The following is a 22,261-nucleotide window of genomic DNA, read 5'->3' as shown; positions in this document are numbered from 1 at the left end:
AGGTTGCGGTGAGCTGAGATCGCGCCATTGTACTCCAGCCTGGCAACAAGAGGGAACTCCATCTCAAAAAAAAAAAAAATCACCAGACTAATATTTACCTTGAGTGTTATGCGCATCCATGTGAAGAGACCACCAAACAGGCTTTGTGTGAGCAATAGTTTTTTAATCACCTGGAGTCAGCAAAAGGAGATGGGGTGGGGCAGTTTTATAGGATTTGGGTAGGTAGTGGAAAAATTACAGTTAACGTGGGTTTTCTCTTGTGGGCAGGGGTGGGGGTAACAAGGTGCTTGGTGAGGAGCTCCTGAGACTCATTGTCCAGGAGAAGGAATGTCACAAGATCAATTGATCAGTTAGGGTGGAGCAGGAACAAATCACAATGGTGGAATATCATCAGTTAAGGCAGGAACTGGCTATTTCACGTTTATGGTTCTTCAGTTGCTTCAGGCCATCTGGATGTATATGTGCAGGTCACAGGGTTATGATGGCTTAGCTTGGGCTCAGGGGCCTGACACAGGATTCTTTTTTATCTTCCTCTGATGCTCTTCTATAAGAATGAATCTGTTTTGGAAGAAAACGCAATTAAGATTTTCCATCACAACAACCACTATCTCCAAATCTGTATTCATTCCTTTTAATTCATTATAAGTCTCATCTACCTAATGAGATAACTTTTTTGAAGACAGGAATTGTATGCTGTTTAACAGTGCTTTGTTTCTTCCATAGTTCAGTCATCCTTGATATTTTGCGGGGAACTGGTTCTAGGATACTGCCCCCACACACCAGAATCTGTGAATGCTCAATCCCTTACATATAATGGTGCAGTATTTGAATATAACCAACACACATCCCCCTGCCACCACCCAATTAACTTTTTTACTTTTTTTTCCCCCGAGACAGAGTCTTGCTCTGTCGCCCAGGCTGGAGTGCAGTGGCACGATCTCGGCTCACTGCAAGCTCTGCCTCCTAGGTTCATGCCATTCTCCTGCCTCAGCCTCCCGAGTAGCTGGGATTACAGGTGCCCGCCACCACACCGGGCTAGTTTTTTTTTTTTTTTTTTTTTTGTATCTTTAGTAGAGATGGGGTTTCACCATGTTAGCTGGTGGACCTTGTGATCCGCCCACCTTGGCCTCCCAAAGTGCTGGGATTACAGGCGTGAGCCACCACGCCCAGCCAATTTTTGTATTTTTAGTAGAGACGGGGTTTCACCATGTTGGCCAGGCTGGTCTCGAACACCTGACGTCAAGTGATCCGCCCACCTTGGCCTCCCAAAGTGCTAGGATTACAGGCATGAGCCACCGCACCCAGCCTCAGACTAAACTATAATAAAAGAGAAAGCAGAGAGAGTAAGAGCACCTCATATGGAATCACCTACATTTCAGAAGCTGGAAAGAAAGAGTGGTCTACTTGATGATATGAAGCATGATCAGTCAGTATCAATACTAGCTTTAGGGTGAAGGCATAGCCAAATTGGAAACTATGGACAAATTTCAGAAACTGCACCAAAACTTACAAACCTCAAATCCTAGTTTTCTTCCTTTCTCTTTGGCCACTACCCTCAGTTTCTTTTTTTTGTTTTTGAGACGGAGTCTTGCTCTGTCGCACAGCCTGGAGTGCAGTGGCATGATCTCAGCTCACTGCATCCTCCGCCTCCTGGGTTCAAGCAATTCTCCTGCCTCAACCATCCGAGTAGCTGGGATTACAGGAACCCACCACCGTGCCTAGTTAATTTTTGTGTTTTTAGTAGAGACGGGGTTTCACCATCTTGGCCAGGCAGGTCTCAAACTCCTGACCTCAGGTGATCCACCCACCTCAAGCCTCCCAAAGTGCTGGGATTATAGGCGTGAGCCACCATGTCCGTCAAGTTTCTTTTTACTTAATTTGTATTTATTTATTTATTTGAGACCGGGTCTTGCCCTGTTGCCCTGGCTAGAGTGTAGTGGCGTGATCATGGGTCACTGCAGCCTGAACCTCCTGGGCTCAAGCAATCCTCCCACCTTAGCTTCCTGAGTAGCTGGGACTACGGGCTGTCACTACTACACCTGGCTAAATGTTGTATTTTTAGTAGAGACAGGGTTTCATCATGTTGGCCAGGCTGGTCTCGAACTCCTGGCCTCAAGTGATATGCTTGTCAAAGTGCTGGGATTACAGGTGTGAGCCACTAGGCCCAGCCTCAGTTTCTTTTATGGACTCACTTACCTCTGCAGATTGGCTCAAATGTCATTATTCTCAGGCTTCTCTCCTGTTTACAGGTGTCCTGGGCCATCCAGTCCAGTCTCATGATATTTGCCACCCAATGTGCTCGTGTTTCCCAAACCAGCATCTCTTGTCTAGACCCATCCTCTAATTAGCTGTTTCTCAAGCAACCTTTTGACTGTTGTTTCTTTTTACTTCCCTGGTACCAGGGATAAAAGTCCCCTGAATTCAAACATGAATATTCACCTCACCCAGTCCTCTGGGAGGTCCACAAGTCCCTGTTTTGGGAAGAATGAAGCTGAGCTCTAGCTAAGAAAAAAAAACTCCATTTGGGGATCTAAAAATTTTGCAGCTTGGAAGTGCAAAAAAAATGCAGCTTTGCACAGTGAGTCAGGGTGACCAAGTTCTCCTAGTTTGCCAAAGAGTCTCTCAGTTTTAGTCCTAAAAGTCCTAAATCCCAGGAAACCTCTTGGTTCCAGGCAAACCAAGTGGTTTGGTCAACCTGACAGGGAGGTGTCCTTTATGAGGTATGGCAAGAGTGAAGGCTTGGCAAAGGGTGGCTGTGCCCATCAAACACAGACAGTTTATGAATAGTTGGGTGGGTGGGGCATATGCTTTATTCCCTAGGGCCCTCAGGGCCTTTGCAGAGGTCTGTAAGAGCTGGTGGGGGCAATGGGACAGTGAAATTCGGGTATAAGGCTAATGTGACCTCATTTAAAATCACAGGCTGGAGAGGCCCAGGGACTTTGGGTATCTATTTACATAGCCAAGATCACATCAGATTCAAATTTTATTTAGTGCTTTTTGTATCTATGACTGTCAAACATTGTCACAGTTTAACAGCTACATAATACTCCATCAAAAGGATATTATATGAAGCGTGGTGGCTCACACCTGTAATCCCCACATTTTTGGGAGGCCAAGGCAGATGAATCACTTGAGGTTAGGTGTTTGAGACCAGCCTGGCCAACATAACAAGACCACATCTCTACTAAAAATACAAAAATGAGCCACATGTGGTGGCGCATGCCTATATTCCTAGCTCTGGGACTCTGTCTCAAAAAAAACAAAAACAAAAACAAAAAAACCAAAAGAGGATTTTCAGTGTGTTCCAGAAATGTTCCTATTATAAATACATCTTTGTGCTAAAAGTTTTTTTTCCCTATATGTAAGATTTGTTTCAGGCTAGATGCAGTGGCTCATGCCTGTAATCCCAGCATTTTGGGAGGCCAAGGTAGAAGGATTGCTTGAGGCCAATAGTTTGAAACTAGTCTGGTCAACATAGGGAGACCCCATCTCTACAAAAAAATGTTTAAAAAAACTTAGCCGCACATGGTGGCACGCCCCTGTCCTTCCAGCTACTTGGGAGGCTGAGGAGGGAAGATCACTTCAGCACAACTGTTCAAGGTTGCAATGAGCTATGGTTGCACCACTGTGCCTCAGCCTGGGTGACAGAGCAATACCCTGTCTCTTAAAAAATAAAAATATACATTTTTTTCTGTAGTAATTTGGAAGTACCATTAAGTGCCAGAGACTGTGCTAAGCACTTTACATGCATTATTTCCTTTAAATATCATCATAAATAACACTCTGGAATAGGTAATATTCTCCCCAGGTAGAAACTGGTGCTTAGAGGTTATGTAACTTTCCCAAGGCCACATAGTTAGTGTGTGATGGAGCCAAGATTTGAAATCAGCACCACCACATACTTTCAAAATATGTTGATGGTGAATTTTGGTTTGTTTACAGCTGTGTCATCTGTTGCCTGGCTTTGCTCTACTGAGCCACCACTGAGCCTTGTATATGTCTCTCTTTATTTTTGGTTATGTGCACTGCCCCAGTGACCACGCAGTTCTCTCTTTAGCACCTCTCCCACTGTGTTGAAATTGCTTGTTTACACTTCCACTCCACCTACAAGTAGAGGGTAGAACTGCATTTATTCATCCTTTTCCAACACATCTAGCAAGACGTAGTAGAGACACAAGAGAAATTTGTTAATGTATAAAAGGAGAACTCCAGGCCGGGCGCAGTGGCTCACACCTGTCATCTCAGCACTTTGGGAGGCTGAGGTGAGTGGATCACGAGGTCAGGAGTTGGAGACCAGCCTGGCCAACATGGTGAAACCCTGTCTCTATTAAAAATACAAAAAATTGGCTGGGCGTGGTGGCTCACATCTGTAATCCCAGCACTCTGGGAGGCTGAGGTGGATGGATCACAGGGTCAGGAGATCGAGACCATCCTGGCTAACACAGTGAAACCCCATCTCTACTAAAAAATACAAAAAATTAACTGGGCATAGTGGCGGATGCCTGAAGTCCCAGCTACTTGGGAGGCTGAGGCAGGACAATGGCGTGAACCTGGGAGGTGGAGCTTGCAGTGAGCTGAGATTGCGCCACTGTACTCCAGCACTCCAGCCTGGGTGACAGAGCAAGACTCCGTCTCAAAAAAATAAAAATAAAAATAAATAAGCTGGGCATAGCAGTGGGCGCCTGTAATCCCAGCTACTCGAGAGGCTGAGGCAGGAGAATCCCTTGAACCCAGGAGGCGGAGGTTGCAGTGAGCCAAGATCTTGCCACTGCCCTCCAGCCCAGGCAATAGAGTGAGACTCTGTCTCAAAAATAATAATAATAATAAAAATAAATAAATAAATGGAGAACTCCACTGGTTAAGAGCGAAGGGAAGGATTACTTCTGGATTTAGGAGACGAACTGCTGGACAGGTCACTCGACCTGTAGTTTTGTGCATTTTGGATTTTGCTGATTGTATAACCCCATGGTGAGGTTTAACATGTTCCTCTGGAACAGGAATTAAAAGAAATTAAAGAATGTGTAAGCAGAAACTCAGTTGTATGTAAGAAAACCCAATTTCCCCTGAGAAAAAGAAGGAGCTGAAGTCCTTTAAAAATTAACTGCCTGTTTTTCTGTGGCTAGTGAGCCTTATCTCTCCTCCTTTCCCAGGCATTGTGAAGATCCTGTTTCCCTAGCTGTGCAGCTGCAAGGTCACTAGACAGATAAACTCAAGTCATAAAAAATGTTTTTCCTTGAAAAGTAAAAAATGATGTAATACATATCTCAATGAATTGAATAACCGTCTTTGTTTCTCACTTCTGTAATATGCTTCCCCCTGCACAGATCTCCCCCCACCCCACCAAATGCTTAAAAGGTAACTTAACTCTTTGTTCAGGGCTCAGTCCTTTGGATGTTAATCCACCTGGGCTGGTGCACCTAAATAATAAATATCCTCCTCAATCCCATCAGTCTCTCTGATTCCTTATCAATCCTGCTAACCCTCTAACCTTATTTCCTGTAAATTAGACTTATAGGCCTAATCAAATTCAGGTTTAACCTTTTGGCAAGAACACTTTACAGATGGTACTATGTACTCTTATTAGATCACTTCAGAAGACGCATGATGTTTGGTTTGTGATTACTTTGTAAAAACAGTGTAGTAAGTACTCACTAAAGGAAATTTAGAAAATAATAAGCTTAAGGCTGGGCGTGGTGCCTCATGCTTGTAATCCTAGCACTTTGGGAGGCTGAGGTGGGTGGATCACCTGAGCTCAGGAGTTCTAGATCATCCTGGACAACACGGTGAAACCCCGTCTCTACTAAAAATACAAAAATTGGCCAGGCGTGGTGTCCCATGCCTGTGGTGCCAGCTACTTGGAGGCTAAGGCAGAAGGATCACTTGAACCCTGGAGGTGGAGGTTGCAGAGTGAGCCAAGATCACACCACTGCACTCCAGCCTAGGTGACAGAGGAAGACTCTGTCTCAATAAGAAGAAAATAAGGCCAGGCACGGGGGCTTATGCTTCTAATCCCAGCACTTCGGGAGGCCAAGGCCGGCAGATCACGAGGTCAGGATTTCGAGACCAGCCTGGCCAACATGGTGAAACCCCATCTCTACTAAAAATATAAAAACTAACTGGGCATGGTGGCAGGCGCCTGTAATCCCAGCTACTCAGGAGGCTGAGGCAGGAGAATCACTTGAACCTGGGAGGCGCAGGTTGCAGTGAGCCAAGATTGCCCCTCTGCACTCCAGCTTGGGTGACAGAGCTAGACTCCATCTCAAAATAATAATAAGCTGCACTCCAGCCTGGGTGACAGAGCTAGACTCTGTCTCAAAATAATAATAATAATAAGCTTAAAAAAATAAAAACTTTAGAAAATACATCACCCCAGTTCCCATCCCTACCTGTCTATCCACAAAACCAAGGCATTCCTGAGAGTAATTCATTTATTATACTAATATAACAAGTGTTTATTAAGTATCTACTACTATATTCAAGTACTATTCTAGGAGATAGAAATACAGCAGTTTACAAAATAAAGCCTCCTCTCACGTTCTAGTGTGGTAGACAGTTGATGCAGAATTAAAGAATATATGGGAATAAGTGTATTAAAGAGAAAAAATAAGCAGGGTAAGGGGAAACAGGTAGTGTAATATGTATGGGGGGTAGGTGTACATGGGGGGAGTCAGGAAAGGTTTCACTGAGGTGAGACTAGAGGATAGCTTAATAATGTAAAGAAACACACTATGCAACAATTAGGGGAAGAGCATTCCAGGAAAGAGGGAGCAGAGAAGGCAAACCCTGAGCAGGACCATGCCTGTGTATGCAGGACATCAGATAGGTCAAGGTGCTAAAATGTAATAATCCAGGAGGATATTGTAGGGAAAGACCATCAGAGAGGTAGCTGGTAACTTCTGGTAGGAACCTGCCAGCTATTTTAAATCTTTAGCTTTATTCTGGTGTTTTTAATTTTCTTTTTTCGAGACAGAGTCTCACTCTGTCACCCAGGCTGGAGTGCAGTGGCACAATCTCAGCTCTCTGTAACCTCCGCCTCCTGGGTTCAAGTGATTCTCCTGCCTCAGCCTCCCGAGTAGCTGGGACTAAAGGCATGCACCACCATGCCTCGGCCTCCCAAAGTACTGGGATTACAGGAGTGAGCCACCATGCCCGGCCACCTTTTTAATTTTTAATGTTAATTAATTTTTGTAGAGACAGGATCTCACTATGTTGCCCATGCTGGTCTTGAATGCCTGGCCTCAAGCAGTCTTCCTGCTTCGGCTTCCCAAAGTGCTGGGATTACAAGTGTGAGCTACTATGTCCAGTGAAACTTTTTTTGGAGGGAGATGGAGTGTCACTCACTCTGCTGCTCAGGCTGGAGTGCAGTGGTGCGGTCTTGGCTCACTGCAACCTCTGCCTCTCGGATTGAAGTGATTCTTGTGCCTCAGCCTTCCAAGTAGCTGGGACTACAGGCGCATGCTGCCACACCTGGCTAATTTTTTTGTATTTTTGGTAGGGAAGGGGTTTCACCATGTTGCCCAGGCTGTTCTTGAAGTCCTGACCTCAAATGATCCACCTGCCTCAGCTGGGATTACAGGTATGAGCCACTACACTTAGCCCTAAATGTGAACTTTTGAAATGGATTTTTTGGGTAAAGTCCAGGCAGGACATCAAAGAACAAGTATCCTGGTAGTGCGACAAGAATGTGGTTCTTTTCATTAAATATTTAACTTTTTAGAAAAGGATCACAAGGGCCAGGTGCGGTGGCTCACCCTGTAATCCCAGCACTTTGGGAGTCTGAGGCAGGTGGATCACCTGAGGTCAGGAGTTTGAGACCAGCCTAGCCAATATGGGGAAACCCCGCCTCTGCTAAAACTACAAAAATTAACCAGGCGTGGTGGCAGGCACCTGTAGTCCTGGCTACTCGGGAGGCTGAGGCAGGAAAATTGCTTGAACCCGGGAGGCGGAAGTTGCAGTCAGATGAGATTGTGCCATTGTACTCCAGCCTGGGCGACAGAGTGAGACTTCATCTCAAAAAAAGAAAAAAAAAAGGATCATAAGAAAAGCTCGGGGACAGTAACCTTATTGTGAAGGATTTAGTAATACTACTCTTGTAATCATGGTGTTTCTGACGTAGCACAGGGCAGTGAAAAGAGAAACACTGAACTAAGTCAGAAGGCTGGGTTTCTACTACCAGTTGTGTATATAAGCAGAGCCACCTTGGGCTAACCACTTTACCTGAACCTCAGTTTCCTTCTCTGTCATTCACCCTGCCAGTCTCCTTGGGCTACTGCAAGAATAAAATTAAATGCTACTTGGGAAAATGCTTCACAGCCTGAGATGACTTGTACCAATGTGGGTATTATTACTGGGACTAAATGTGACTTTAAAAAGAAAAACAACCTTGACAAAGAAAACTCTGATTGGTTACTAAATCCCTATTTCTGAGATAAGCTACATTTCAAAGAAATTCTCCGTAAAAGAAAAATTGGATTCAGTTATCATACCAGATGGCTTTCATTCTCACCACTGACTCAATTCTGAAATAATTATATTTCAATATGGTAATTACAATCTAAACTATATAAACACACTATAAACATAAACTTTGAACAGATGAAAACTCCAATATGTAAATAGGTAATGAATGTTGAAGGAAGACTGTGAAAAGGGAAAAGGAAAAAAATTAAAATGTTCCCCTTCTAGGTCCCGATGAGAGTAAATGTTTACTATAAAAATGATTCAAATATTTTAAACACTTTTCAAACCAGGCAATATTTTAAGCCTGCTGTATATTTGCATTTTGAGCTTCCAATACGGATAAGTGACTGGAAAAAGCAGCTAGGTTTAGGTTGAAAAACAACAACCCACCGGGGAACACATTTTAGCAAATTCTTCTGAAAGTCAAAAATGTTACAGTCATAGGTAAAAAGTTACAAAGAACTACCAATCATCAGAAATAGCTGCCAATAGTGACTTAGAGTCCAGCAGCAGGAATTTTAGTTCAAGAAACCTAAAACAGGCTGAAAAACTTACCTACCCTATAGCTACCACAAATAACACTGTTTCCAGTCATGATCAGGAATCACATATTAAGACATAACTGCAAATTGTGCTATACTGGGTACTGTATTAAAAGGAAGTGAAATATGATCCCCATCCTAGAAGTTTCCATACATATGAGTCTAAAAAACCATTAAAAATTAATCTTAAGACCTGGCGCGGAGGCTCACGCCTGTAATCCCAGCACTTTAGGAGGCCGAGGTGGGCGGATCACGAGGTCAGGAGATCAAGAACATCCTGCCAATATGGTGGAACCCCGTCTCTACTAAGAATACAAAATTAGCTGGGCATGGTGGTGCACACCTGTAATCCCAGCTACTCAGGAGGCTGAGGCAGAAGAAGCACTTGAACCTGGGAGGTAGAAGTTGCAGTGAACCAAGATGGCACCACTGTACTCCAGCCTGGGCAACAGAGCAAGAATCCATCTCAAAAATAAAAATTAAAAAAATCTGGGCGCAGTGGCTCACGCCTGTAATCCCAGCACTTTGGGAGGCCGAGGCAGGCAGATCACCTGAGGCTGGGAGTTCGAGACCAGCCTGATCAACATGAAGACACCCCGTCTCTACTAAGAAATGCAAAATTAGCTGGCTTGGTGGTGCATGCCTGTAATCCCAGCTACTCCGGAGGCTGAGGCAGGAGAATCACTTGAACCCAAGAGGTGGAGGTTGTGGTGAGCCGAGATGTGCCATTGCACTCCAGCCTGGGCAACAAGAGCGAAACTCTGTCTCAAAAAAAAAAAAAAAAAAAAAAAATCTAACAGAAAATAGGAAAAAAGCAATGAAAAGCTAGAAAACATACAATAGTTGACTGAAAATAAAAATTTAGCATTAACTTTCATTCTTACATCTTTAATTTTTATGTATCTGAGTTTTTAATTGATGGTTTAATTTGCCATAATGAGAAAGAACATCCTATTTTTATGACTCTGTCCCATGGAAATGTAATGATAAATGGATCCAAATGCCACACTATTGAGGATTTTTTTGATCACTCTGATTGTCATGAGTAAGTTGTGCTTTTTCAAAAGCAGTTTTTTCCTACAATGTCATTTCCTGCTTCTCTGGCTCTGATTTTCAATAAATTGATAAATTGTAAATCTTGTTTTCCTCTTGTTTTTGTTTAGCTAAAATGTTGAAGGGCAAGGGAGAGGATGGTTATTTATAAATCTTGTATCTCTCTGAAAACACAACTTGCATTTTCCTTAATCTGATTGACATGACTCCAAATATGAAAAACAACTTTCATAGAGCACAAAAGAAAATTTCCTTGAATTTACCCTTTTTTATTGTGGGTAAGAGGCAATAGGTATAAATTTTCAACTTATTTTTTCAATGTTACTCACTATTAACCACCATATTTTAAAAAATTAATCGAAGAACTAATGTAGTTTAGTTTATTATTTAATTTATTCAACAAATGTTTATTGAGTGGCAACTAGGTCCCAAGTACTGTTTTAACTACTGAATATACAGATGTACATAAACGAAACAAAAATCTCTGCTGCCCTGGAGTTTACATTCTGTGGGACTAGAGATAAAGGATAGATACATTACATAGAAGGTCAGCTAGTAATAAGTGTTATGGAGAAGCAGCAGGAATGGAGGATAAAGTGTGTCTTGAGGGTGTTGTAACTTTAAATAGCGGTGTCTGGAAATGAAAAGGTGGTATTTCAATCAAGATTTTCAGACCATGGCTGGGTGCAGAGGCTCATACCTGTAATCCCAGCACTTTGAGAGGCCAAGGGGGGTAGATCACTTGAGGTCAGGTGTTTGAGACCAGCGTGGCCAACATGGCAAAACCCTATATCTACAAAACACACACACACACACACACACACACACACACAAATTAGCTGGGCATGGTGATGCACACCTGTAGTCCCTGCTACTCTGGAGGCTGAGGTGGGAGGATCGCTTGAGCCTGGCGAGGTTGAGGCTGCAGTGAGCTGTGATAGCACCACTGCACTCCAGCCTCTCGACAGAGATCCTGTATAAAAAAACCTCTGCATTTCACTGTATGTAAATTATACCTCGATTCAAAAACAAAATGTGGCCGGGCGGGGGGCTGACCCCCCCACCTCCCTCCCGGATGGGGCGGCTGGCCTCGCGGGGGCTGACCCCCCACCTCCGCGGCTGGCCTGGCGGGGGCTGACCCCCACCTCCCTCCCCCACGGGGTGGCTGCCGGGCGGAGACGCTCCTCACTTCCCAGACGGGGTGGCTGCCGGGCAGAGGGGCTCCTCACTTCTCAGACGGGGCGGTTGCCAAGCAGAGGGTCTCCTCACTTCTCAGACGGGGCGGCCGGGCAGAGACGCTCCTCACCTCCCAGACGGGGTCGCGGCCGGGCAGAGGCGCTCCTCACATCACAGATACTTGAAGGCGGCATGCTCGTTAAGAGTCATCACCACTCCCTAATCTCAAGTACCCAGGGACACAAACACTGCGGAAGGCCGCAGGGTCCTCTGCCTAGGAAAACCAGAGACCTTTGTTCACTTATCTGCTGACCTTCCCTCCACTATTGTCCTATGACCCTGCCAAATCCCCCTCTGCGAGAAACACCCAAGAATGATCAATAAAAAAATAAATAAATAAATAAATAAATAAATGTGAATAGTACAGTCCCCTTTTCCTTTTATAGATGAAGAAAAACAAAGGTTCACTCCAAGAGTCAGACTTGCTAAAGGCTTTGATGATTTGCAGTATTCTTATTTAAATGTACAGAGCCAGCTTCAGAGGAAGGTTCTTCCAAAGATCTATCCCCTCCATGACACCAACCATCCATGATTTTTTTTTTTTTTTTTTTTTGAGACGGAGTCTTACTCTGTTGCCCAGGCTGGAGTGCAGTGGCATGATCTCGGCTCACTGCAAGCTCTGCCTCCCAGGCTCACACCATTCTCCTGCCTCAGCCTCCCAAGCAGCTGGGACTACAGGCGCCCGCCACCACACCTGGCTAATTTTTTTGTATTTTTTTAGTAGAGACGGGATTTCACCTGTAGCAGGACGAGCTGCAGACAAAACTCCTGAGACACCGAGTTAAAGAAGGAAGGGGTTTATTAGGCCGGGGGCATCAGCAAGACTCCTGTCTCAAGAGCCGATCCCCCGCCCCGAGTGAGCAATTCCTGTCCCTTTTAAGGACTCACAACTCTAAGGGGGTGTGTGTGAGAGGGTCGTGATCGATTGAGCAAGCAGGAGGTACGTGGGTACGTGACTGGGGGCTGCACGCACCAGTAATTAGATTGGAACAAAACAGGAAAGAGATTTTCACAATGCTTTTCTATACAATGTCTGTAATCTATAGATAACATAACCGATTAGGTCCGGGATTGATTTTTAACTACCAGTCCCAGGGTGTGGCACCCGGGCTGTCTGCTTGTGGATTTCATTTCTGCCTTTTAGTTTTTACTTTTTCTTTCTTTGGAGGCAGAAATTGGGCATAAGACAATATGAGGGGTGGTCTCCTCCCTTATTCCCCCACTTTGAGACTCTCACTCAATAGCGGGAGTTGTTTCATTTTTACTACCCATGTCTTCTTGCAAGACAGATCAATAGTGATTTATATAGTACACTTGTGCTGATGCATTTTGGTATACTAAGGTAGCGATGAAGCTTTTTATCATTTGAAGAAGTACAGGTAGCAAACGAGGGAGCAGTAAGTAGGTTCCTATTACTATTATAACTCTTATTATAAGAGTTTTAAATCCTCCTAGTGCTGGGAACCATTTTCTAAACATGGCCCCAGGATCAAATCCATGCCACACTTGCACAGGCACATGTGCCAGTTTTGTCATACCTCTAACTATGTCTTCAACTACTTGCCCTTGGTTATCTATGTGTAGGCAGCAATTAGTAAGGTTAAATTTCCTACAGACCTCTCCTTCAGCTGCTAGCAAGTAGTCGAGAGCTAATCTATTTTAATAGATAGCATTTCTCATCTGAGTTTCTTGCTGGGCCAGAATAGTCAAGGCTCTGCCGGTTTCAGTGATTATTTTTAAGACAGCTTGTAACCGTATGATTCGGTTGATCATATAAATGGGGATCCGGTATCCCCACGAGCCATCTTGTGTCTAAGTAGCAGGCCCATAATACTGTATGATTCTCTCAGGGGGCCATTTATCATTTTTTTCAATTTCTTATAGCTATGCTTCTCTTTTCACGGGAAGCATAGACAGGGAAGCCCAGGAGTTCTCCTGTTTTTATGGACAGTAGGAAGAAAGATGGTTTAATAGTGCCAATAACACAACTACTTGTCAGGCAGCTTAGTGTAGGCTCTATGTCCACATATCCAGTATAGCCCAGTGGGGGCCGTCCAGTCCCGGTGGGATTCTGGGTGGGCCTAAACGGTCTGCAACTTTGGAAATTTACTGAATGGATTTTTCTCTGTGTGGTTTGAACTCCACCATGTAGTCTTCCTACAGGAAGGGTGAAGTCCTTCTCCACTCTTGCTATATAGTATTGTCTAATGATTGAGGCTTTTAGGACCCAGAAATTATCAGGGTGATTCTTTTGAGCTGGGAATTCATCAGGAACTGGGTGTGTAGGTACTAATTCTCGGGCTTCCCATGGCCACTGATCTGCTATTACAGTTCCTCCACATACATAACATGAAGTGACAGTGAGAGACTGGGCTACATGCTCGGCTAATTGCAAAAACAAATTTCTTGTTTTTCCTGGAAATTCTGTTACTGGCACATTTAGTTCATCATAGAAAGTTTGAAACACTGGCTCAAGAGAGCATTTGTAAACTTCTTCTGGAACCAAGATATTTACTCGGGGATTCAGTCCAGCCCCATTGATTCCTAAGGTCACACGCTACTCTTTTTTCCAGTGAGGATCAAGGGGATTGGTTATTACTAGCTGTAAGGGGTTACATTGTCCCTTAGCATAGGAAGGGCCATTTTTTTCCTTTCTGAAGGTGGACTGGATCCTTTTCATTTTTTTAAATCCAAGTGGCCTAAATGACACAAGACCAGTATTTACATTTATTTCCACACAGTCCTAATTTATGACAGATGTACTTATTTTCTGCCATATAGCCTCTTTTCTAATTAAGAGAACCACACTTTATTCCTAACTTATTACCATTAATGACAGCACAGACATCAAATTTTAAGGTGACTTGTTTGGGCACCCCTTTTTCTTCTGTTTTGGCTAACACTTTACTCGTATCATTTATGAGCCCCCACCAGTCCTCAGTCCTTAATCTTATTTTAAAAACCGTGGTCATGGGAGGCTCAGATGGGTCATAACACACATCAGGTTGGTCACTTCCTGGGCTACATACCTTGTACAGAATAACATTATACAAACAAGTTATTTTTAGAGTTCCAGTACACTTACAATAACCATCAAATAATAGGACTGTAGCAACCTTTTGTCCTACCTCAGTGACTTGATGTATACACTGGGAACAGTCCTCAGTCTGAGGAAGGTCAGTTGAAGTCCTTACTGTAAAAGTCCAAATTTTAAGGAAAATGAGTTCCGCAATGAGTTTTCTCATGCTTCGGCCGTGCGTGGACCAGTCAGCTTCTGGGTGTGACTGGAGCAGAGCTTGTCGTCTTTTTCAGAGTCACTTTGCAGGGGTTGGCGAAGCTACTCCCGTCCACGTACCCCTCACAGTCTACTGATGTTTAAGGATGGTCTCGGAGGTTGGGCCTGCTAGAATAAACTGAGTCCAACACCTCTACACAGTATGTTCAACTAGGCTCTCTGATACCAGGAGCAAGGTGGTGGGGTTTAGGGTGTTGCAAACTTCAATGGTTATGTGGGGATTTTCACATAGCAAGCTTTGGTACTTGGTTAATCTAGCATTTGTAACCAATGAGGTCCTTTGGTAGTCATTAAAGTTACCACAGCATGGGGGGCCTTTATATTCAGGTTTTGCCTAAGGGTTAGTTTATCTGCTTCTTGTGCTAACAGGGCTGTTGCTGCTAGGACCCTTAGACCTGGGGGCCAGCCTTTGGAAATCCTGTCTAGTTGTTTTGAGAGATAGGCCACTGGCCTTGGCCAGGGCCTCACAGTATGGGTTAAAACTCCAACTGCCATTTTTTCTCTTTCTGACACATAGAGTGTAAAGAGTTTTGTCAGGTCAGGTAGCCTCAGGGCTGGGATCAACATGAGTTTTTCTTTTAACTCATGAAAACCTCATTGTTGTTGGTTGTAATAGATGTAGTTTATCTAATCTACATTTTTATTAACTGTCACCCACTAAAATATTGACTTAAATCCTGCAGCTATTTGATTTCAAGCTTTAAATTGATCTGGTATTCTTCGTGGGACTCCAATTGCGTCTAAATAGACATGAGAGTCGAAAGACCCATAAGGGGCTTCTCTCGCTTTACAATGTCTTTCTTTTTTTCCTTCTGGTTGATGAAATGCCAGGGTGAAAGGGATAGCCAGTTGGACTAAAGTACAAGTGCCACTCCAGTTATTTGGCAGAGTGCCCAGTAAAGGTCCACCACAATACCACCACACATCTGCTCGGGGATGAACAAGGGCTGACTGATTGATAAGCTCTTGAAAATTCTTAAGCTAACTGCACCCTTTCAGGTCTCCAAGGAACGCTAAGTTTCCTCCCTGTCGTGAGAGACATGAAGTGAACTTAGTGTTGGGAGATGGAGGATGGATGGCCCTCGGGGGCTGACCCGCAGGGTGCCGGACTTTGGGATATAGCAGAGAGAGCTTGGCATGACTTATTAATACAGGCTGTAGAATCCTGGAAAAGAGCTACCATGCAGCCCACATCTGGTCCACTGGAGGACCACCTTAGTGGAAAGGGGACAATCTGGGCCTCTGGCCTGCCATGTGCACAAGCATAACAATTGCTTTTGTTTAACGTGCAGATGGAATATTTGATCCATTTTAACCAGGCATTTGCATCTTGGTATCCTGTCTTCATTGCTAAAGTTTGTTTTAACTCTTTAACTTCTATGATCCTCCAGTAAAACGAATGTATGGTTTTAGGAAATTACAAAAACTGGTTGGGGTAGTCCATTCTTGCTCTTTAGTGGTCCACAGAACGTTGGACCAACTACGGCATAAAAACTCTACATCAGGGGACAAGACTCCTGGTTGGCACTGGGGTCTTTATCGAAATCTCCCTGGATTAAATGGTCCTAGTTTACTAATGTCCAGTCTGAGGAGAGTCAGGAGGGACAGAAGAACTTTTCTGAAGTAGAGAGCTGTCTTTGACTTGGCAAGTCCCCACAGGGTATAACAAGGCAAGCATTAAATGCAATAGTTTGAGGTGAAATTGACTTGGTTATGTTAATAACTAGATGGTCAGCAATAGAACGAGGAAAGAAAGAAGAGTAATAGAATAGATCAAAAGAGTTAGATTTTTCATAGCTTTAGTTTGGCAGGGTTTTCCTCTGGGACTGTGGCCCATGACTCTGGAGGGGGTGGCACTTTCTTGACTCTGGTGTGATGAGTCCATCCTTTTTTGCTGTACGAACAGCAGTCTTGGTGGTTAGCAACACAAGGTAGGGTCCTTCCAGGCTGGCTCGAGTTTTTCTTCTTTCCACCTTTCGATGAGAATGTGATCTTCAGGCTGGTGCTGGTTTACTAGAAATTCTAGGGGTGGTACATGTGCTAAAAGACTTTTAGTTTTTGAGAGAAAGGAAAGTGGAAAATAAACCAAGCATATAATTTCTAAGGAATTGACCTTTTGTTTTAAATGTGGGGACCTTGGCAGTGGACTTTATAGTCCTTAGTGCCTTTTTCCTGAGAAATTTCCTTTAGCACCTATTTTTATTAGTTTTTAAACCAAAGAAAGCCAAATACCATTTTACATTTAACAGTGCTTCTCGTATGATTTTTATACCAGATAAGCTAAATTTTATCTTTATATTAGTGTGTTATTAATATTAAACTTAATTGTAATAAAACCTTGTAGACATATGTATCTAATTGTTAATGTTTGACCATAAGGTAAGATTTTATAGATTCTTTTTAACCTTTTATAATTTTTGCAAAAGAGCAGGCTGGTGCTTTAAGAAAAAACCTGTTATGCTTTTACTTTAATGTCCAGTTCACAGAAAAACTGGATGATACTTCTTTAACTTTAGCTAATATGTTTACACACAGAATTTTCTTTACAATTAACATTTTGAAACTTGCTTAAATCTTCAAAACAATTTTTTTTAACCTTTTAATGTAGGTGAAAATGTACATTCTTATGCCTCCTTACAATTCTTTTACCAAAGATATATTTTACTTTTCTTATACACCTTGCATATAAACTGTTTTTTTTTTTCAATAGTTTTACATTCAGGAGGCCTAGTTACTTTTAAATTATACAACATTTTTTGCATAAATTTTTTTATAACATTTTTCTTTTTCATGACTTTCACAGACAATTCTTCGATATGCCTCAACTTTCTGACTTATTACAAATATTTATTTCTTTAAACAACCAGTTAATTTGTTTCAGGACAAGAATTTACCATATAATACTCTTTTTATATAAATTCCGCCCCCCCTTTTTTTCCTTTTTTTTTTCGAAGATGATAACCATTCTTTTCCAAAGCGAACCTTTTTTGTGTCTGTGGACTAGACTGTCTAAGGCCACAAGAACAGAAGTTACTATATACATGTTACACTGTTAACTTTTAGCAAACTTTAGTTGAAAACCTTTAAAAAAAAATTTAAAAAAAATGCATGTTGTGCACATGTACCCTAAAACTTAAAGTATAATAATAATAATAATAATAAAAAGAAAACCTTGTAAGTTTGGGATTTTAATTATCCTTTGCTATTAATAAGACCTTGTTTTGTCTAAATTAGAATTGGTATAGATGGCTTTTTTTTCTTAACTTTGTATCTCTCTCTCTTTCTCTCTTTCTTTCTCTCTTTGACTTTGTCTCTCTCTGACTTTCCTTTTGCCTCTGTCTCTTCCTCTCTCTCTCTGTGTGTGTGTCTCTCTCTCTATCCTTGACTCTCTGTCTATCTCTTCCTGTCTCTTCCTCTCTCTCTTTTCCTCTCTGTCTCTTTCCTTTCTCTCTCTCTGCTGGTCTTTCCTTGCCTCTGACAGCCACTTATGCTGCTGTTCTCTCAACCACTATGTGTTGGGGGTGGGGGGCCTAAAACCAGCTCTAATCAAGTGTCTCTGTAAGGGAACTGGTCTGGGTTCCTTGGCTTATAGGTTACCTTGTGCCATACCTTTGAAACAAGGTACCTGTCCAGGCTTCCTTCTAATGGCCAACCTACCTCTAATGCTGGCCAGTCTATCTTACACAAAGTTTTAAGTTTTCCTGGTGTCATAGCACTCCATAGTCTCCCTTAGATTCTTTTTTGAAATTTGTCAACATAGTTCCTAGTGGGGTGGGCTTATTCGTGCCTGACCTATGCTTCTTCAAGACAAAACACCACGCTCACACCACAAACACACCACAAAACAAAGAACCGGTAAAAAGGGCGCACACACAGTTTTGCAGTTTGCACCAAACCAAAATCAGAGTATCCAGAAATCCAAGCCAGGTCAAAACCAAAACCAAAGTATCAAGCAATCCAAGTCAAGTCAAAAACAAAAACCAAAGTGCCAGGACAGGCACACCATGGGTGATCAGGCCACACTTCCACTCAAATGGAGTAGGCAAGTTCCCAAGACCAATCCTGTCAAGCAATTCAAACCAAAACCAAAGTGCCGATAAAGGCACGCCATGGGTGATCAGGCCATGCTTCCACTCAAATGGAGTGGGCAAGTTTCAGACTACTCTTACCAAGTTTTAGATGTCCAGACTCCAAGTACCCGTTCCTTCCCAGTGTTCAGCCACTGTGTTGATCCTCCATGGGGGCCTGCCATACACTGCTCTGGCAAGGCGTCCCAGTGGGGCAAATGCCTAACCAGGAGCGCCCTCAGGATCTGTGTTGCTCGGGCTGGTTGGAGTCCCCTGCAGGGATGTTCCACAGGGCAGGCTTAAGCCACCTAAGGAGCTGCCTTGACCATCCGCCATTCACCTCGCTTCCCAGTTAGGGAACCAAGAAATCGAGCTGCAGACAAAACTCCTCAGACACCGAGTTAAAGAAGGAAGGGGTTTATTAGGCCAGGGGCATCGGCAAGACTCCGGTCTCAAGAGCCAAGCTCCCCGAGTGAGCAATTCCTGTCCCTTTTAAGGGCTCACAACTCTAAGGGGGTGCGCGTGAGAGGGTCGTGATCAATTGAGCAAGCAGGGGGTACATGACTGGGGGCTGCATGCACCAGTAACTAGATCGGAACAAAACAGGAAAGGCATTGTCACAGTGCTTTTCTATACAATGTCTGTAATCTATAGATAACATACCAATCAGGTCAGGGGTTGATTTTTAACTACCAGGCCCAGGGTGTGGCACCTGGGGTGTCTGCTTGTGGATGTCATTTCTGCCCTTTAGTTTTTACTTTTTCTTTCTTTGGAGGCAGAAATTGGGCATAAGACAATATGAGGGGTGGTCTCCTCCCTTACACCATGTTAGCCAGGATGGTCTCGATCTCCTGACCTCGTGATCTGCCTGCCTCGGCCCCCCAGAGTGCTGGGATTACAGGTGTGAGCCACAGCCCCCGGCCTCATTCATGATTTATTTTGCCATTTCAAGTGATGGAGCTGGTTTTAGAGCTAGAAGAAAACCAAAATGCCAGTTAATCTAAACTAGATTCCTGCCCTAGTGCAGAACCAATCAAGACAGGGTCCCTGTCTTTCAGGGACCACAGGATTTGTGTTGAAGAGGAGAGGAGTGGGAGAGGCAGAGTGGATGGAGAACAAGGAGTCTTTTTCTATATTTTTAAAGTTCTTCAGTTAAGAAAATCAGCAATTACAATAGCCTAATCTTATTAGACATGTCTTTTCCTCCCTACTATGTAAGGTCAATTCTGTTCATTTGCATAGGAGATAATCATATACGAATCCCAAATTAATACCCTCTTCTGGTGACTTACCAGATTGGACACTGTAAGATTTTCTGCATAGCATTAAGGACATTTTGTACTTCTTCAACACAAACAGCAGATAAATCTATCTCTTTCTGTTCCAATGAACTTTAACACATTAGAAAAACATGTATCTTTTAAAAAGGTTTATAAAAATGACAACTTCATTTTATCATTTTAAAATAAGGTAAATTGGGCTGGGCGTGGTGGCTCACGCCTGTAATCACAGCACTTAGGGAGGCTGAGGCGGGCGGATGACCTGAGGTCGGGAGTTCAAGACCAGCCTGACCAATACGGAGAAACCTCGTTTCTACTAAAAATACAAAAAAAATGAGCCAGGCATGGTGGTGCATGCATGTAATCCCAGCTACTCGGGAGCTGAGGCAGGAGAATCGCTTGAACCCACGAGTCAGAGGTTGCGGTGAGCCCAAATCACGCCATTACACTCCAGCCTGGGCAACAAGAGCGAAACTCCGTCTCAAAAATAAATAAAATAAAATAAGGTAAATTTAAGATTTGGAAGGTTTTAGAATAATACAAAATCCTTTAAAGGTTCTAGAAGTTGCTTTTTGTAATTAGACAACATAAATTCTGTATTTTTTCACATATTGCTTCCAACCCTTTGGGTCTTTTCCTTTCTCCAAGAAAGAGAAAGCTACAGGGGAGTCACTGACCAGGTAAGTGGTGAGCTTTCTCCAATGCTTCTGGCTGTTTTCTTTTTCTTGCATAAAACCAAAATCAACAACGACCAAACCAACACCAATCAAGGCCTCCCTGCCCCTAGCCTTTCCCAGTGACCCACTCTCATCTCAGGATCCTCCTCAAGCACATCCCTGCCGGCAGCATCTGTAACTACTGACGCTCCTCTACTTCCCTCTTGCGCTTTCTCAATAGCACAAATGGATCCAGTTCTTAAGTTCTCCCTCCCACAAAATCCTGTCTCCTCCCCTTCCCAGACATATTCCTGGCACTTCTTCTTCCGCAAGGGCCCATCTTCTCATATATACGAGCTGGTGTTTATTTCTTTCTTTGTTTTTGAGACGGAGTGTCGTTCTGCCACCCAAGGTGGAGTGCAATGGCGCGATCTCGGCTCACTGCAACCTCCGCCTCCTGGGTTCAAGCGATTCTCCTGCCTCAGCTCCTGAGTAGCTGGCGCGCGCCACCACGCCCGGCTAATTTTTGTATTTTTAGTAGAGACGGGGTTTCACCATGATGGTCAGGCTGGTCTCGAACTCCTGACCTCGTGATCCGTCCGCCTTGGCCTCCCAAAGTGCTAGGAATACAGGCGTAAGCCACCATCCCCGGCGACCAGCCGATGTTCTTATACACATGGTGTCCCCTTCAAGGCACATTCCAGTTCCTATCAGGAGGATTCCTCCTCGGACACACTGTGCCCCCAACCTGATCCTTAGTGCTTCCCTCGCGACCTACAAACTGCCCCCTTCCCCGGGGGGTTCACAACGCCTTATGCCTCTCAGGTTCCGCCCCCCGCCCCTCGCATAAGAATACCCATCTGCCTGCTTCGGAAATTCACTTTCCCCCGCCCGTCCCCCGGAGCATCCCTTGGGCCCCTGTCCCTTTCCCGGGGCTCTTCTACCTTAACCCAGAGCAGAGGGTGCAGGCCTCCTGAGCCCAGGGGCCCAGTTATCTGAGAAACCCCACGGCCTGTCCCCCGTCCAGAAAGTCTCAGCGAGCTCACGCCGCGCAGTCACGTTTTTTTCCCCACCCCCTACATTGCAGATGTGGCTCCCAATGTTGACGTTGGCCAGGACCTTTGCAAACAAGCCAGGCCAAAAAGTTTCAATATTTACACTGGCTGCTTTAATAAGGGCATTGATCTTATCCTCCGTGAAGGTCACCTCATAGTCCTGCAGAATGAGGGCAGAGTAGACGCAGGCAAGCTGGGAGACGGAGGCCATGGCGCGGGCGAGTGTGGGGCTGGGGCTGCCGGACGCGGTGCTACTCGCCGGATGAAGTGAGGGTCTCACCCCAACGCGGCCTTAGCTTCCTCGGAAGGACCGAGCACCTTGGCGGCAGCCGAGGAAAGGGGTTCCACAGTTTTAATTTATCTGTAATTCCCACGCTTTACTGTTGCCACGGAAACCGCTGAGCAACAGCCTCTCAGAATAGGAAATCAAGACACAGTCAGAGGAAGGGCGGGACAGAAAGAGCCTAGCATCTCTCGGGGCTCTGGGTTGGCCACCCAGTCCTCCCCTGGTGACATAAAAAGAAAGAGACGGAAAAGGAAGAATTCTACCTGAGTTTGCCTTAAAGCGCCCGCCCTCTCGCCTCTACGCTTCCAGTTGCGGCTTATTACGTCACAGT

General features: G+C 44.1%; 1 long non-coding RNA gene across 2 annotated transcripts; it reads right to left on the bottom strand.

The window, feature by feature from the left end:
• Positions 1-142: 142 nt before the first annotated feature.
• On the bottom strand, positions 143-22,181 carry LOC109026861 (uncharacterized). Of its 2 annotated transcripts, none has more exons than XR_008680118.2 (2): positions 21,534-22,181; positions 143-558 (listed from the first exon to the last, which is right to left on the bottom strand). It is a non-coding gene; the product is annotated as an uncharacterized lncRNA (long non-coding RNA). The 2 variants fall into 2 exon arrangements; XR_010133610.1 differs by having other exon boundaries at positions 21,796-22,181.
• Positions 22,182-22,261: the final 80 nt, after the last annotated feature.

The sequence above is a fragment of the Gorilla gorilla genome, chromosome 4 (genome assembly GCF_029281585.2).
Source record: "Gorilla gorilla gorilla isolate KB3781 chromosome 4, NHGRI_mGorGor1-v2.1_pri, whole genome shotgun sequence".
Lineage (NCBI taxonomy): Eukaryota > Metazoa > Chordata > Mammalia > Primates > Hominidae > Gorilla > Gorilla gorilla.
Note: the sequence above shows the minus strand (reverse complement) of the source record. Positions and strands in the feature narration are given on the sequence as shown.